Genomic DNA, 18,845 nt, shown 5'->3' with positions numbered 1-18,845 from the left:
CTGTTTGACTCATCACTTTCTGAAGCCTGGGAAACTCTGGTGAAAGCCTTTGGAAAGACTTTTTGCAGCTGTGTGCTTTATTTCTTTTCTTTGTCTTGAATTTGCCATCTTTTGTCTTTCTTTGATACTTTCTGATTCTTGCACTAGAAAAGACAATGAACACAAGATCCTTGTTTATGTTTGCTACACATTGTGATTTCATAGACTTTTTTACAGTCTTGTTCAGTCACCTCTTTTCAGACTGCAAATGCCTGATCTGTTTAATCACTTTAGATGCAGAAACCACTTGGTACCTTTGTCATCCTAATACTCCACTTCTGAACCCTTCTCAGACCTGCTGCACCCTATGGGGATGGGTGGATCAGAACTGCCCACAGGATTCAGGGTGTGGTAGCCCCATACCTATGCAGTATGGGATGATGTTCTCTCTCTCCTCTCTCTATTCCTTTCTTAATAATTTCTCACATTCAATTTGCTTTTTTTTTTTTTAATTACTCATGAGCATTGAGCTCTGACACTTTCATAGACTGTCTATTATATTGCCAAGATCTTATTCCTGAATGCTAATTTAAAGACTGCCACTGTGTATATAAAGTTAGGATTGTTTTTCTTGTACATGATACTTTACATTTATCTATTTTGAATTTCATCTGCCACTTAATCATCCAGTCATCCAGTCAGTTTGTTTCCTGCTGTTCTCCTTTTTTTTTCTTTTTTTTTTTTCCCCACAAGCTAAATTCTTATCAACAGAAAACATAGCCATCTGACTGTTCACCTCCTTTTCCAGGTAATTTAGAAGTGTTGAACAGGGCAGACTTATCACATACCCCAGTAAGGCTCTGCTGATACCTGCTCTGCATGGAGAAAATGGGCTGTTTATTCCTATTCCTCCCTTTCTAAACCTTAACTCTTTACCTGTCCCTCAAAGGAGTTCCTTTCCTATATTGTGGTAGGAAGAAATTTTGGTGAAGGACATTTTCAAGTACTTTTCAGGAATTCCAGACACTGAATCACAATCAGCGTGTGCAGGATAGGGTGGGAATTGCTTGTTCACTATCTCTTCTTGTACCTAAAGTAGAGGACATTGGAGGACACTTCTAGAAGGCATATTTAGAAAATTTAAAAAAGCAAAATGATTCTTCATGCAATTTGTAGTTGGCTTTCAAAGTTTGTTGCCACACTTAATGTGGATAGTATTTGTTATTTGTGGATTCAAGGGGCAGACTGGTCTAGTCACAGATCACAAATCCATTGAAGGTTACTACATGTATAGAAAAAAAGGCTGCCTAAAGTACTCATGGAAGTTAAAATGGTTGGAAACCCTGGGAGTATTCATCAGGAACATCCTGTACACCTGTCCTGGTTGTCTTCTCCTTCCTAGGCATTCACTTTAGGAGACAGGATTCTTAGCAAACCCAGCCTGGCCATTCCTCTGCCTTTTTGTGCCCATGTTCTTAACGGGGTCTGTTATTGGATGCCTCCAGAGAATTCTGTCTGGTTTGCAAGACCTGACTCCCCTCTTTGAAAGCTCCTTCCCTGGAGGGAGCTGGGGTACTGTGCTTTCCCAATATCCTCTTGTTTAAGTCCTGCCCATGCTCCTGGTACAGCTGCCAAACTAGGAAGTGCTACAGCTCTACAGATGCATCTTGCAACTCATGAAAATTCATCATTGCTTTTGCCATCCTCCATTCCTGCTGTGCAATGGCAGCTCTAATGCCTTGCAGCTTTCTTTAGTAGGTCAGCCTTTAAATCATCTGGACATGACAATTTTTTACCTTAATTTTGACAATTTCTTCTATAGATTCTTCAAATGAACTCACTCTGAAGTAGTTCCTTTGACATATCCTCTCTGATGCATGAAGAAAGGTTCCAGCCCAGATATTTCCCCAAACTCCTTCAAGGCTGTAAAAAATCATTTAATTTTCCTCCTCTGCTTTATCTTCTCTGAAAGTTCCTTTTGTACTTTGATCAATTAATGGGCCTACAAACTCTATAGCTTCCTGCTCCTGATGTGTATGAAGAAATGATTAATTATGAGGTTTTTACGCCCTCTGAAAACTGTTCTTCAAACTCTTTTACTGGCCTGAAACGAGGAACAAGAGAACTTTGCTGAAGGCATTCATTTTGATCTTTTTTTCCTTTTTTTTTTTTTTTGTATTTGTACTTCAGTAAAGAAAGGAAAATTCTTATTGATTTTCATAATCCTGAAAATATATGGGTTTTCAACTGAACACACTTCTACACCAAATTTCTTACTCTTTTGGTCCTACATACATATCTATAAAAAGTTATACAGGATATTCTGATTGTTTTCTGTAAAATCATTTTTACGTTTCCTCTGACACATTTTTCTATGCTAAATAACTAGATGCCTTTTTCTTTATGAGTGTGCCAAGTTGCTTCTGTGAAATGCACAGAAGTAATATTTTAGTCTTCTCTTTCTTTAGCTAGATGAAACTGCTTGGATGCCTTTCCACTCACCTGCTAATATCTGACTTTAGCTCACTTTATTGCTTATGCCAGTTGGTTGCTCCACTGTTTTTCCACAGACCCCTTTGCACCCCCGTGCTGGCTTCTGGCTGATATTTGCTGTTTAACTTAATGTACTTCTGGTCTGGCACTTGCCCAGACCCCAGTCTGGGGATATGACTATTCCTTAACAATAGTCAAGTCCTTTGTTTGTTTAAGCATTTCCATGTTGGTAACTCGACCACTCTGCTCAGCTCCTGGTATAGAGGCTGTTGTGAATTAAAATAATCTCCTGGCTCTTGTTCTTGCTAGGGCGTGTTGTGGTGGGGTGTGCTTCTATTCTGCCTGCTGGTAGCAACAATCCTCTTTTGTTGTGTAGTTTTATTTTTGTACCTGTTGAGAGAAAGCTTCTATGTTCCTCTCTGTCCTACCTGAAATGTTCATATTCCCAGAAATCTTCCCTGTACATGTGTTTATTTCTGCTTCTTTCTGGTTATTCACAATGTAAGTAAATTCCCAGAATTTATTTGCTTTTGGATATTCACAATCATTCAAATTTTGCTGAACTTTGTCTTGTTGAAACACATTATCTACTCTGTTACTCCTGGCTTTGGAGGTTTATCTGTATGTGCACAGAAACTGGGAGGAGGGTTAAGTCAGTGGCAAAATATGGCTCTTCATGCTTCAGAGAAGGAACTTCACATTTTAATCCCAGGAACTTCATAGTGTCTCTGCCCCAGGTCTGCCTCATGGGCCTGTTCATGGACAGCCTGAAAAGCTGAGGCAAGAGCAAACAAAATTGTCACTTTTTAGTCCTGTTGTACTCCTTTTTTTACTTATGATTTTTCCTGATTGACAGCATCTGCCTTCTCACTAGAAGATTATTACTCTTAGCTAGTTCCCTACTGTAACTATCTTTTGAGGACACTGTATTCCATGAAATTCTTTTTTTAAAATTAATATTATTAGAGATGTTGTGCACACCTAGACTGTTTAATGAAAATAATTTTTGTTAATAAGGTTTTCCCTCTCTGCTTCTTCTTAGCTACTTGCCTGTGTCTGTTTTAATTTGTGATAATATCACTCATTAACATTTTCTGACACTGACACTAATAATACTCTATTTCCCATCTTTCAGATTGCCATTCTTTTGGCAGTTTGACAGTAAAATAATCTTTGACATTAGCAGAAGCAAGGCATCTACCCTGTTGGGCACTTCTAAAATTTTCTTTAGTTTTAGTTGCCTAAATGTATCTAAGGCTTAGGCCCCACCTTTCTAGACTTAGTCAATTCCATCTCATCCTACCTTGTTTTATTTACCTCACTGGGAGAAAAAAATAGATTTTTTTTTTTAAAGGCAAATAATGTAGTACAATTAATATACTTAACCTTCTTGGAAATTAAACCATTGTGTATTTGCAATTTAAAAAACCCAAACCCAAAGTGTATTGGAATCTAAGTTTGAATCTGAGTGTCAGAATGAGATTTGTAACTCCTTCATAGCCACTCGCCAATGGGATTCTGCTGAACTTTGAGGTTCTTGAGTCAAAATGTTTCTAAAAATAAATTTGGAGAAGTTTAGAAGTCTTCTTTGAAAGGTGTGACAACAGAACACACTGAAGAAGGACTAAATATAATACCTTTACCCTTTCCCTTCCACTGTCCTTAGATGTGCTGAGCAGAGCTGGGCAGACCTGTGCTTCTATGAAATGGCAGGGGGAGATTCTGCCTGAGCAACATTTCAGATGTGGTGCTGTATGGTCAGAGAATCTCTGCTGATGGCCTCCTAAGGGTGAGCATGTTTGCTCCTTGGCTTTCGTGGCTCTGGCTATGGAGGTGTATTTTTGCTTCTCTCAATTGGTAAACCTAGCAATGCTTTTGCCTAGAAGTAAAAAAACCCCACAACAAACAAAATTTCTGCTTGAAGGAGCTAGCTTTAGTACTTATTCACTGAGTGTTGATTCAAAACCAAACCAAACTGCCATAAAACACAATCACCACCTCTGCGAGACAGACAAGACTTTCAAGGTTGGTTGCTTATCTGAGGCATAAGATGCACCACTGATCTCTGTCTCTCCAAGAGACACAGCCTACTTTCACCCTGCCTTGTTTCCCAGCCCCTCTTTTAGTGCCCCTTTCCCCTTTGGAAATACTTGGCTGGCTCCTGGAGCACCAGCTGTCAGAGTGGCTAGGTCTCAGCTCAGACACCTCCTCCCTCTGAGCCCTGCTCACCATAATGTTTTCTGACAGGGGAAAGCTGGTTGTAGCTCCTTCTACACTTACCCACACTGCTCTGCTAAGCTGCACAGAGCATCCTGGGCACTCATTTTCAGATGATAAAAGTTAGTTAATTCCTACAGCAGGATCATTCTTGCACTGTGGATGGGCTTTCTTTTACTGCTTTGTTCTTCAGCGTATGTGAGGTGGCCCTGGAATGACTGGGGTCCCATTAATCTTATATCTGTGCAAATCTTTAATGAGATGCTGTTCCCTGCTACACAGCTTGCAATCTACAAATGTCTTGTGACATATGATGAAACCCAATCTACAGAACAGAAGCAAAGGGATTTAATTGAATGTCATATCCACAGAAGCCAAAGGGCAAAATCCTGGCCTCACAGAGGTCACTGGGCAAGCTCCCATTGGCTTTAGCAGTGCCAGGCTTTCAATGAGAGCCTTTGCAGTACAAGTATTTGTATTCTGCTCACATTGACCTAGTTCAGGTCAAAATTCCCTTTAGCAGTGCTCACTAAGCCATAGGGCTTGCTGGTAAACCTTAACGTGTTTAGCCAATGCAAGCTGACAAGGGCATGACATCATTAGCCAAGTTTCACATCCCACTGACCTTACCATCATGGCTTAATCCACTGGGGTCTGTCATCCTTAATGGTTTGGTTTGACAGTGCTTTACTGCACTTGTGTATTCACCTACTAGAATCTGTTAAGAAAATGTGGATATACAGAAGCTGCTGTATGTCTCTGATGGCATGTGAATTACAGCAAAGTTTAACAATACTTTATGTTGTTTGTTGGACTAGCATATTGACAGCTCTGTCTTGTTTTCTGATATCTGAGTAATGGATTTCTCAAGTCTGATATTATGTGAATTGTGTCACACAGAAATTACCACATTTTGAGAAAACTTGATATATCTACTGAGAAGGTGATTTAGTATGATTTCACAAGTATCATGTTTGTCTTTCAAAATTTCACACCATTTTACAGGCATCATTACCCTGATTTATTTTAGAGAGCGAGTACCAAAGTTGCACACTGACAGGTCTGACCAGAAACCATTATTTCACTGATTAGGTCTCTCTGTGCTGGCAGAAGGAAGAGTGAGTGTCACGTCTCCAGTCGAGAGCTGAAGTATTGCAGGATTGCTCTGCAGACCAAGCACACAAGCAGCTCACCTTCTACTAGGAAAAACAGAAGCAAGTGCCATAAATTCCAGAGCATTGTGTGTACTCTCCTCCACATTCCATAAAAAAAATCAAAACAACAAATTGAAACAACCCCTCCCCCCCAACACCCCAAAAAACTAGAAAAGAGAAGAATCAATGCCACCTAAGATAAATGATTTGGGCAGTTAGGGGAAAAGAGGGAGCATATGGACCTGTACCTCAGGCACTTCTATTTAAAACATCTTTCCACATTCCAAGTAATCTCTAGTCCTGTCTAACAAGCTGCAGTCTGGGCAGGAGAGTGGGATTTTTTTTTCATAAAAGATGAACTAAGTTTTACAGCTATTTTTCTGAGCTCCTCACATTATTTTCATTAAAAATTTGTCTGTGTGGGGGAGTTGTTGCAGAAGAAATGCAGAGGGTGAATTCAAAGTGTAACAATCAGTCTATACTCATTCCCAGTGTGGGTTAAGCTGAGCACACAGGCACAATTTCACTATGGATTAAGAATGTCCTCCTGGAGAGTTAGTACGCAATAACTATTGCAGGCTATTTCCCCAGGTGGACAAGCCTAAACATCTGATAAATAGGCCTATTCCTTTTCCTCTTAAGCAATTAAGTACTTATTTTAGAAGGATAAAATTAATTATCACATAACAATTTCACTGCTATATGTCTTACTTAGAGCATTAATGTCACAAAAAGTGAACTACTGTCCACAGATTGGAAAAAAAAGGGATTAGTGTTTTGCATGTACAAGCAGAGAGATATCTCTTGACCTTATTTTATTTTGGGTAAAGATGATGATGTATTGTTGTTTTTGCAACACTTCACATTTATTTCACAAAATAAATCACATAATGGACTGTCATAATAGCCCCAGTAGCGTGACAGGAAAAAAGAATTGGTAGAGCTACACTTCAGTGCACAGTGAAATAGCTAACAATTTGTTAAATATCCCATGAGTGGATTAAATAGGCATATGATCAGTTATGTGGCTGCCAAGCCACAGCAGGAACCAATTAGAATTCACCAAAAATAATTTAGATGAAAACTGATGAATCTATCAAAACCTAATTAAATTTATGGAAAAAAGCAAACACCTTGTTGACAGATTATATAACCAACAAGTTTCTCTGTAGAGAGTCTACAAAGGATGGCCATTGAAAGTAGAGCTGCATTATTTGATCTTGTTTGAAGAGCGTTGAATTTTTTAACATGTAATATTCTTCCTGTTTAATTTTCAGATAAATAAGTCACATAAAAGTGAGTCAGCTGGCTTTACATGAAGAAGTACAAAGTTATTCAGCAAATTGTAACTGTTGTTAATTATTTCATGGCTTGTCTTATGTGAAACACCTAAGAGTCTGTGGAGGGGGAGGGATTTGAATGGAGGAGAAAGATGCTGTAGACAGGGAGCTCTTTAAAAGATCTGATTTTATATAATGAACTAGAAAATACACTGATAAATACAACAGTTAGAGGTCAAGCTCTTTAATATTGACATATTTTCTATGGTATAATGTTGGGGTAGAGGATTGTTTTTATTGAAATTCTGGGTATTGGGCCACCAAATGGTGAAGCAAGTCTGTGTTGGAATGAGCACTGAGGTACCAGCAACAAAACCCAGAAGGCAGAAAGGCAAGACACCTCTAAATCAGAGCTTTCAGCTGCAGTAAATAGGTAAGCTGCCTTTAGAACCAAAAAGACAGGGACTTGCATGGTTATTCTCATTGAAATCCTGCAAAGAATCAGCCAGAAACAGGGCTGCTGATCATCTTACTCCAGCAATGTCAGGATAGATATTTCTAAAACGTACCTTACACTCGAGTTGTTTCTCAGATATCTGCACTGTTCATTCTCCCATGAAACTGTTGTACATTGTGACCTATAACCTGAGCTTTTTTTCACAGAAATTCAGTTTTCCCAGTGCACCAATGCTTTTGTGCTGTATGTGTTTTTTATGACTAATCAACACAACAAAGACATAGCTGAGTATTACTCAAGACAGAGATTTTCCCCCCCATGCTATTCAGAAATGAAGCTTTCAGCTGCCAACAGAAGAAAGTGACACGTGTTTCTCCTCTGTGCCTGGGCTTTTTTGGTGGCCACATGGGAAAGTGCTAGGACAATGTCTGATTCACCTCTCTTGAAACCGGGAAGTTAGCAGTGACTTTCCTTTTCCCTTTTCCCCAAATTGAAGACAAGTGAGAGATCCAATCCTTAAACACAGGTAATAACATTCTTCCAACTTGAAGAGTCTGAATATTTACAGACTGGTGTCTATGAAAATCAAAATGCAGAAGAGTATATGTTCTGTCATCACTGCTTGAATGTTAACGTTAGCCAGACTCTTGTGTTACATAAAGATGCCTGAATTACCTTGTATAAAATATTCTTACACTCTAAGGAGACAAGTTAAAGTGAACATGTCTTAATGCATGGATCCATAGCAAGAAGATGTACTTGCTTTCTCTGGGAAAAAGAGCAGTCACACACGCCTCATTTTCTGATTTTTCTCGCTTCTAGAATTAAAGCTATCCTTTGAAATGAGGCAAAAATATAATTGGACTTATTTAAATTCTTGAATTAACTTTAATTAAACTAAAGATAACTTAAAATGGAGGAAAATAGGGAAATAAAGGGGAAAAAAGAGAAAACTGCAAATGAGAAGAAGGATGACTTATTCAATCAACTGTTCTCCTCCTGCTAAGAGATGCCTTCCTTATAGTTTGGGACTTTTTGGGGGTGTTGGGTCTTTTTGCTTTTGGAGGTGGAATTGGGTTTTTTGGGGAGGTGGGAGATGTTGATGCATTTTGAGGGAGGAAGAGGGACAAAAGGCAGGAGAAGAATCTCACAGGGTCCTGAAAAGGGGCAAAAAGATGCTGTGTTTTACTTGTTCTTGGTGGTTTCCATGGTACTCTGTGGGGAGGAGGAGTTTTTTTGCATGTCTACCTCAGGCAGACCAACGTGTGTCAGCACAGGGGCTGCAGAAATGATGTACAGGGTCAAACAAATAGATGACACACTATGCAACTTGACACCATGCCTAAATAGCCATGAGTGAGCTTCCAGTGGAAAACACCCAAGAGACAAGCTGTGAATGTGTAACATTTTCTCAGCACTTAACAAGGCATCACCTTGAGCTAAAGAGGATTGCTGCCCTTTTCCTCCTTCTTCAGACCAGTCCCAAGCCATAATTCCCTTACACTGCTGCAATGAGCAAGGACCAGGAAAAACAAGCTTTTGCCTAGGACATGACAAAATCCAGGAGCACAATCTTTCACTAAGAACTTCCCACTGGTGGGGTTTTCTTTTGGTGGTTTTTTTGTTTGTTTGGGTTTTTTTTTTTTTTTTTTAATGACTGTCAGATTAGCAAGTCTAACAGAAGCTTACAAGATCCTCTAAAAATGGGGCTATTTGGTCCTAAACCTGAAACTCCAAATTCCTCTTGAACAATCATAGTGTCTGCCCTGCTCTGCTCAGATGTAAAGGACAGCCTACTTCTCTGTAAGAAGGAATTAGATAAAGATTTGTTGTGATTATTTTTAGCCCCAAACTAATGTGCTAGATCTTGTATTCCTTGATGTATTTTGAATTATTGAATATCTGAGACAGAAATTCCAGACATTTGCATTATCACAACCGGATTTTAACATTTTTTTTTCACATAAAGGTCACATGACAGGTTGGACATTAGGAGGAATGTCTTCACAGAAAGGCTGATTAAAGGTTGGAATGGACTGATCAGGGCAGTGGCAGAGTCAGTGTTCCTGGAGGTGTTCAAGGAAAGAGTGAACATGCCATGGTCCTGTTGACATGGTGGTGTTTGGCCAGAGGTTGGACCTGATGATTTCAAAGGTCTTTTCCAACCTGTGGATTGATTCTGTGATTCTGTAAGTGTGAAGTTCTATGACACTACTAGGAATAAGCCCTTTCCATAGCCAAGGGTTAAATTTCATGCTTTGCTGCTGAAGAATGCAGTTCAGGAGGAATGGAAGAAAACTCCTTTAGGCTCCTTTAAAGCATATATCACCTTTTCCTGCTGGGGCTGGTGCAGGCAGGTGAATAAGGGCTAAGCAGCAACTGAAATACGTGCGTGTCTTGTGGTGGATTTCATATAAGATGGTGCCAATGTGTCTTACATCTATCTCTCACCAAAATTTTTGATAGTTCTTGAAGGCCTTTTAAATCTACCTCTCCTATTTTTTGTAAGCAGAATGGGTCTCAAAACAAGACCACTGGACACTAATAATGTGCAACAGTTTCTTATTAAAAGAAGCTTTGTTATCTATTTGGAGAAACAGCTTGGTGTACACACTAGCCTTAATGTAGAAAATTTCAAAATGTCCCCTTGACAGAGGAACTACAGGGTAAGGTATGGGAATGTATTACAGAGCATCTTTAAAAGAGATGGAAAGTTCATTTTTTAAAATCACTAGATATATTCCTGATAGGGAGCTTGATTTATACCAAATAACATCAATACAACTATAGTCATTGACTTCATTAGAAGGATGCTCAAACTAATTATTTGCCACTGGTTTTACATCTACAGTTAATTTTGAACTTAATTGTCAGAGGTACTAAGTGCACTCCCATAACCCATTGATTTCAAGTAATGTTTTGGGTGCTGGGCACTTCAAAAAATGAGGCTGCCTTATCTACAAATTCAGTCAAATTGTTAATCCACATTGGAATTAATGGACTAAGCTAACAGGATCTGCAAATAAATTGGAAGCAGTGAGTAAGTGTGTCTCCTGATGGTTCTGGAGAGCAGCCTTATCTAACCAGCCCGATCCATTTTTTCACCTGCTCTGACAACAGGCTGCCAGGCGTGGGCTGCTCTGCATGGCAGCAGCCTTCTGCTAGGACACTTTATGTCACACAAAAATATATTCAGTGCTTAAAATGAGCCTATTATTAATAAACACCAACACATCTCAGGGGTGCTATTCATCTTAGCACTATCCTCGTAAAATCTTTTTTATTGTTTGTGTGACACATCCTCAAGATATTAGCATTTTTATGTGGCTGGAAAGAGAAGAAAATTCCTAAATTTCACTCTGTGAACTCAAATCCAAAAGTGGCCAGTGCAGAAACTGTATAAAATTGGATAATCTGTTTACAGAAAGAGCTGGATGGGTAACGGAGTTGGCAAAGACATTCAGCTTTTACATAATTGGCTCAGATACTTTCCAAGTCAGAAGGGTTAGCGAGGCTTTACTGCCTGAGAGTTGCTTTGCAAAACCTGTGAAATAAACTGCACATTTATCATGAAAGGGACATTGCCCATCATAGGAAAAATACCAACATGCATAACATTGCCTGGTATAATGGGAAAATTTGGAGGATTTAAACCAGAGGCAGCCAAACAACAAACGAGGTTTCAGGTACTTACAGGATCCTGGAAGATCTGGAGTCAAATGATGACTGGCCTCCCCACCCTAACTGAACAACCAACATTCAGACACCTGGATAAACAGCAATAATTAGCTCTTTTGTTGATGTATTAGAAAAAAAAATATATTTCAGCATTTTTAATTAACTTTGGGTTGGAATAAATAATCTTTATTTTTAGTGTGATATTCTCAATTTCCATTTCAAGCATCTCCAAATATTGCTGAATATTTTCTTAAAATGAATTTTGTCTAAATAATTTCTTACAAGCTTTAAATTCCATATTTTAAAATATGCATGAACCTATTCTACAACAAATGGAGAAACTAGATGCATGGTTAACCAAGAAAGCTGAAAAGAGTAAGACCATATTTATTTTTCCTGGCTGTTTTAGTATATGAAGCCATAGAAGAGAAAACAGCTAAACCTATGCTATATTAACAGATGTTAAATAAACTGCAAAGTCAGGATAGAGAACAAATGAATAAAAGGAACAAGAAATCCACAAAATACAGCAGCTTGTCTATTTGAGTTAAAATGAAAGCAAAGCATTCACATGTGTATAAATCTCCCAAAATATTCTGCGAGTGTCAAGAATTTGTTATTGTCTGTGCTTTTCTGTTCATGATTTTCAGAGCTAAGTGCAGTAAAGATGTACAAATTTTTGAGTTCTTACTGTTGTTTTGCCCCTATTAAACAGAGAAAGGAAGTAAAACCCTTTGAATATTGAATATTCAGTTGCAGCTCTTCCTGCAGGCCATTTGGAGTCCTTGCAGCTGTGAGGGAATTGCATGGCAGACCCAGGTAAGCCTGGCTGAAATAGAATGTTCAGCAGGGAAGGCTCAGGTATTGGGAACTCTCCCTGTTGGAGTGCTCATAAGCTACTGGATCATTTTCCTCTTGCTTGTGCTGTTTCTGTCCTATACAGGCTGGATTTCACTCAGCTGCCTGTCCTCAGCATAAGGAATAACCTCCCTAGAGCCAGTGCCTCCTGTGCCCCAAGGATGGCCAGGGCTTTGGTTTCTACCAGAATCTGTGGTCACAGTAATGAAAAACTGAGGCTGTCCTCTCACCTGCAGCAATTTGGTACTGAGGCTTTGACACCAGTGTTATCTATTAGGCACAGATCATTTTGATAGCAGTTATCACATGGATATAACCATTGCCTCCCTCCCTCCCACCTGCCTCACACCTTTAACAAAAGCTGTCTATATGTATAAAGGTTTGTGCTGAGAAAATCCTGCTCAGTCATGATGTGAGTAATGACTTCCAGACCTGAGTGTGGGGGGACTCCATGCTTGGAGCAAGGGTTTGCTTTACTGGCATTTTTCTTCAGGATGTGTAGCAGATCTTTGATAGATAGATCTGTGATAGAATGCAATCAAATTTATTCAGGCTCCAAAATTCAGAAGAAATCTAATTCTTCTCCAATTTTAGTAGTTCCACAGGAATGTTTGACAGAATTTGCAATGTGTGGTAGAGCAATGAATATCAGTCTGTGTTTGGAGAGAATTTTCAACAGCAGAGTGCTACCTCAGACAAGGTAAGTTTGCTATCAAAGCAGTGGGGCAGTGCAGTGAATGTTACCCTTTGTGAAACACTCCATAAGCCAGCAGAACATCACCAAGCAGACAAATAGTTATGTCTCTCCTTTGTATTAGCTGTGTAGTGCCCCTCAGAAGGCCCTGCAGCAAAGAATGATTGATGCCCATAACAGTGAATTTCATCCTACTCCTCGAGGACAGGAGCACTTGCTGTGCCTTTCCCTTCATTTTTTGTGGTTGACCATGCTCTTTCCTTCATGCTTTCCAAGTCCTTGAGCATAATCAAAATAGTACAGGCTGTCTGTAACCTCAAAGTAAGGCAGATAATTTAGAAAGTGTTTTCACATATTCTTTCTTCCCTGATTATTCATTTGACCTCAGATTATTTTGGTTTCTTTTTGGCATCTAATAGTAAAGACTAATACAGCTAAAGTCAGCCCCTACATTAGATATATGAAAAGAAACATCACATTCTCAGACTGAGAAGGGTGCTTGTCTGGATGGTACAATTTTAAAAAGTCTCATTTGCCTGCAATAAAATATTAATTCAATACTTTCCATTTGCTGTTGTTTCCTTCTGTGCAGCATTCTTTCATACAATTCTGATATATTCTAAAAATGCTACCAACCTAAGAGGAAAATCGTGGCTCTAAAAACTTCTTGCTAATGGAATATTGAAATTACAAGTCAGTTGTCTTAAAACCACTGAGTAACAGCACTTTCCTGTTTATCAAAAAACTACTCTTTTCAAATGGCTTTATCTTCCTCTCAGATCTCTTGGCCTACTGGCCTGGGGAAAAAAAAAAAAATAGAATTATGTGGTGTGGCCAAAACCAGAATCTGCATTGGATGCCTTTGGGAAGACTGAACAACATTTCAATAGTACCAGCGCTCAGCACCTCATTGTGATTTTCAGCTGAGACCACTGGTGCTTAAAGGATACCTATCTGGGTCACAGTAGTATTTTTTTTATCCATAGCAACTTTTGTATGCCCAAACAAATAGAGTGAGGCTTAAAAGGCAGAATAAAAAGAGCAGCTTCTGTGTCATCAGAGTTTGCCTTGAGAAACTCAGTCATCTGTATGGTTCCATAAGAGCATGACATGTACACAGCATATCCACAAAACCATGTGTGTGAAGGCAGCCTATCCAAAAGACAAAAGCTTTTCCAGTCTTGGCAAAATAATTTGGTTTGACAGTTGATATGGGAGCCATTTCAAGGTAGCTGGGCACAGGAAACTGCTGGAATTTCTGGTAGTGGGGAAAGGTTTCTTCCCATTCCCTTTGCCACAGAGTGATGCTGTGCCTTTCAGCTGAAAAAAGTTTCATCTGAGTCCTGACAAAATTGTTATCATGTAGTGAATTTTAGAATGGTAGAAAATACAGCTTTTGTTGCAAGTTTATAGCTGAATTGGTGGCTGCCTTTTGATTTCAAATGATGTGCTGTTGGGCAGGGATGGTAACCAAACACACCTGAGCAATTCTTTGGGCATCACTGAATCCAGCATTTACTGATTTTTGTGGATCAAAAACTCTAGGAACCAGTATAAAGTTCAGACCAATATAATACAGTATAGATATTAAAGTGTAAACTATGTAATGTTTCTCCTTTAGCTCCAGGCACAGATGCAATTTGAGAAACATTTTCTACTGAAGAACCTTCAACGTCTTACTACTTGTTATGGAGGTTGAATGTTCAATTTTTAGCTTTGAATCATGCCATCACTGTCACCATTCAAAAGACAGCATGTCATCTTGGCTTAGTGCATGAATTATGTAGAAACACAGTTTTAGTACATTATTTCCTATAGTAATCACATATGCAGTCTTGACATACTTTGTGTTCTCATTAGCCTTTTGGAAATAACAATCCCTATAAAGCAAACAGGTATTGTCAGTGCTTATAAACTATTCTGAGATGTTGATCAGGAGTTAATCATTGAATATGTAAAATGAATCTTGTACCATTAGCCACTTTTACAAGAGCTTCTTTTTTGGGAGCTGGAGTTCCAAGTGTTGATATAATGATTTCCTGTTTTCATGATGGTGCTCCATCTCCAAACATTCCCTACTCAGAGCACTATCTCAGTTACTCAAAATATAAAACAGAATACTCTATAAATCTGGAAATAAATGTATAAGCACATCATTTTACGCTTGATGTATTTGTCATAGGCTTCCATAAGTCAAAAAAGACACCATTAGTTTTAGCATTTTATCACAAATGCTTCTCTTTTGATGGGAACTGTTAAATCATGAGGTAAGAGTAATGAAATTGGATGAGAGTGAAGGCCCACCTCACTCAGTACACTTTCTCTAATGGTCACCAGTGGCAGATCACTATGGGAAAGTCAGTATGAGCAAAAATAAGCAACACATTTATGTCAGTTTAGGGACTTCTATGCAAAAACTACATACACACCTCTATATTCAACAGCTCTCCATGGATGTTGGTTGTAAAAAATCTAAATGATTTTGAAAACATCTGTATTTCAGGCTGAGTCAGATATTGTCTTACTTGGACCTATTTCTTTACTTTAAACTTGAAGTTGGCTAATTTCAACTGGTGGATTAGATATCTTGAATTATGAGGGAGAACAAATAATGATTTCTTATATTTCATTTCTATATCATCCATGATTTTAATACCTTGGTTGTATCCTCCCAGTTATGTCTTTTCAAAACTGGGGGACTTCATGTTGTCTTAGTTTCTCTTTGCAAGAAGACTGTTTTGTCCCCAGTCAAAAGTTTTTCTAACAGAGGCATCATTATCTGTGGGATCTCTGTAGAGGCATTATTACAAAATTATTAGGCTCTAATAGGCTTCAAATTCTTCTGAGACCTATCTACAGATTTTTTTCAGCACCTCTTAAAGCAAACCATTACAAATAGAATAGTTAAAAGGGATTTTAACTGCCTACCAAAAGCCACACATAGTTAAAACCCCATAATGTCTAAAAGATATGGTTTTCCAGGAGGAAATCTGACAGTGTAAATATAGATTCATGTTGGTGTTTCAGGAACTTTCCTTAGTCCTTATTGTACAGGGGAAGAGAGTGAGAGCTTCCTTTATTTCTATTGCTTTCCATAACTTGGTTTTATATTGAGAGTTTAGCTGCCTGCCCTTCCTTGACAACAGGCATATAAATGACAGACATGTAAACCAAACATGTGCACACACACACAGTCCTTTCACTCTGGCATCTTTCTTACACTGCAGAGCAGTTCCTGGTCAATTCCTGCTGCAAAACCATGACTGGCAATGCTTCAGCAGCATCTAGATGTCTTTATGCCAACAGCTGCTAGTGAAGGCAAGGATACAGCATTTGTCCCCATCCTCTGACTTTCCCCAGGAAGACTGACAACTAGGAGACTTCAATATCCTGCCAGAAAAAGCTTGTTTATTTTCCAACATATTCCTCTTATCACTCTTCTCTCATCTACAAATGAACTTCTGCTGAAGCGAGGAGGGAAACACCTGACTTAGCTGGGAAGAGAACTGAGAATATTTGCATTGCCTTCCTGACAACAATAATGTCATTGTTCATTTCCATTTTCTTGAAATGTTGTAACTTTCAGCATTTTAATGTAATTTTGGTGGACATAGTCTAGCAGAGAATTCAAACCTAAAATTTCATTTATCTATGAGCTTTTATTTTCTAATATTTTCTTCTATATATTTGATTCAAAACTAGATTATTTGAAGATCATGTAGCATCAGAAACCCAGTGTTCTTTAGCAATGCATAGAAAATATGCAATTAAATTAAACTGTAAAGTGAGTGAAACTGAACTGCTGGGAGGGGCAGAATATTGCCCATTTCTACTTCAGTGCCAAAGTGAGGAGTCAATCTTCTGGCTAAAACAAGGGGGTGAAGAAAGGCAAAAATAAGTTTCAGTTCTTTGAGGGATCTGAGAAGGCCACTTGGCCTTGAAATAAAATATTTAGTCAGGGGCTTTTTCTAATAGAAACAGAGGAAAATGCAAGTTTGGAATTAGGTCCAGAAAGGAGAACCAGGAGTGTGGCAAACACCTTCATCAGAGGTACTGATGGTAATGGTGCCAGAGCTGCAGATGCTCCTCTGATCCCCCAGCCAGGACTGTCCCTCTGTCCATGCAGCTCCGTGTAGGACAGATCTGGCCATCTGCCACAGACCTGACCTTGTGCTTCCCAGCAGTTCCTGGAAAATGCCAGCATTCCAGAGCAACTCCTAACTCAGGGAAAAGCCACCATGGGAAAAGCTGCTGGACTGGAGAGGACATAGCTGGATCCTGCCTGTCTTGTCCTGGGTGTGGACACTGAAACAGTTGTTTTTCATAGGAATTTAATTATTTTTGATACCCTCTCTTGCTTTAGAACATTGTTGAAATTGGCTGAGTGCTCTGCTACATACTGTTGCAAAACCCTGTGATGATCTTTGATAAACATAAATGGTTTTTTGTATATTTTCCTAATTTTTCTAAAATCCTCTTTTCCCCCTGTTGGTTGAAGTTCAAAGGAGTATTGTGTGCTCTGAAACAGGGGAGAATGTTGCAATGATGAGATTGTGTCTTGCAGTCTGATGAGATTGTGTCTTTTTTTTTCAAATGCAGAAAGTTCTGAAGGACATTTTTTTTTTTTTTCTGCAGAGCTCCCTGCTTGGAGAGTTGAATTAAACCTAGGAAAATATTAATTAAGATCGTTCCATAAGAAAACAATGAAAACAAGTGTATGCTTTAGCCACAAAAACGTAAAAGGCTAAATGACTTCCCCATTGAGGTGGTTGCCAGGTTGTGCTGCAAAGGGGATGAATTTGGCTCAGAAGCCAAACTGCAAGTTCAGAGCCTCCCCAGAGGTTTGGTTGTGTTGCAGTGTCTCTGCTGCTGCGAACAGCGACTTCTGGGAACTGCGCCTTCCCTCAGCGACTCTGCAGCAGTGCAATCCTATATTTAATCAATCCAGCTTCTAGAAATACTTCATTGCCCAGTGTGAAAGTCACTGCACAGATCCAGAGATCAAGAGAATGCATTTAGCCCCCATTCAGAAAAGTTAGACATTCCTTTGTAGAAAAACAAATGGTGAAATGCAAGTGAAAGAAAGAATGAAAATACTGTGTCAGACTTTTCTGCCCTTTCAAAAGGTGATAAAACTTTGGGGAAGTTTGGGTTGGTTTGTTCAGTGGTGTTTTTTTCTTTTTTTTTTTAGGGGGTGGTATTGGTGCTGTTTGTTTCATTTTTTTTTTGTTTGTTTTAATACTCCTCATCCCTACTTGACTCTTGGAAAACAGAAGGGATTATTTAGGCAGGTTGTACTTAGGCTAATAAGTTTTAGGTGTAACAGTAACTTAAAGCAACCTCATGATTGTCTCAGGAAAACAATAGAGCAATAAAATCAGTGAATGCAGAAGTTTTATGGATATCACATCTACAAAAATTCCCTTCGTTTCTCACAGTGCAATCAACAATTAGAACTTTCTTGTAAAAGGCTGGGAAATCACAACACACCTGCACAAGGACTCTATCATGAATACCAAAGTAAATCTTCATCCTATAATAGAGTATTTCCATCTGACTCAATGTTTTGCTTACTGCATTCTACTCATGAATGGCTGCATTTGGGTATCTTCCTGTTTGTGCATTTCAGGAGCTGCATGGAACAGCTAACAGATATCAAATAACTAACTTTACATATTGAAAGACAATATTGAAATTGGATTCCTCTTGAAAAATCCCACTGAATGGAGAAGATGGTACTTTTTAGCATCTCTAAGGCCTTTATTCTGTCTGCAGGAAAAACTTGTTTACTTCAATAGGAATACACAAAAAGAGAAGTACTTGTCTGCAGATGAAAATGCAGTATTTTAATGTAAGATTTTAATTCAAAAGAATTTTAAACAATTAATTCATAAGAAAAGACTGGCATATGCTTTCTTAAGGTCATCTTAAGTTTATTATTAATGGGTTTGAATCAACCCCAGACAAGGATTTCTTCAGAGCAGTCTCCATTGGTATAAATTATTTTCTGCAATAATTAATACACACTTAAAAGG

The sequence above is a fragment of the Agelaius phoeniceus genome, chromosome 1 (assembly GCF_051311805.1).
Source record: "Agelaius phoeniceus isolate bAgePho1 chromosome 1, bAgePho1.hap1, whole genome shotgun sequence".
Taxonomy (NCBI): domain Eukaryota; kingdom Metazoa; phylum Chordata; class Aves; order Passeriformes; family Icteridae; genus Agelaius; species Agelaius phoeniceus.
This window is presented reverse-complemented; position numbering follows the sequence as displayed.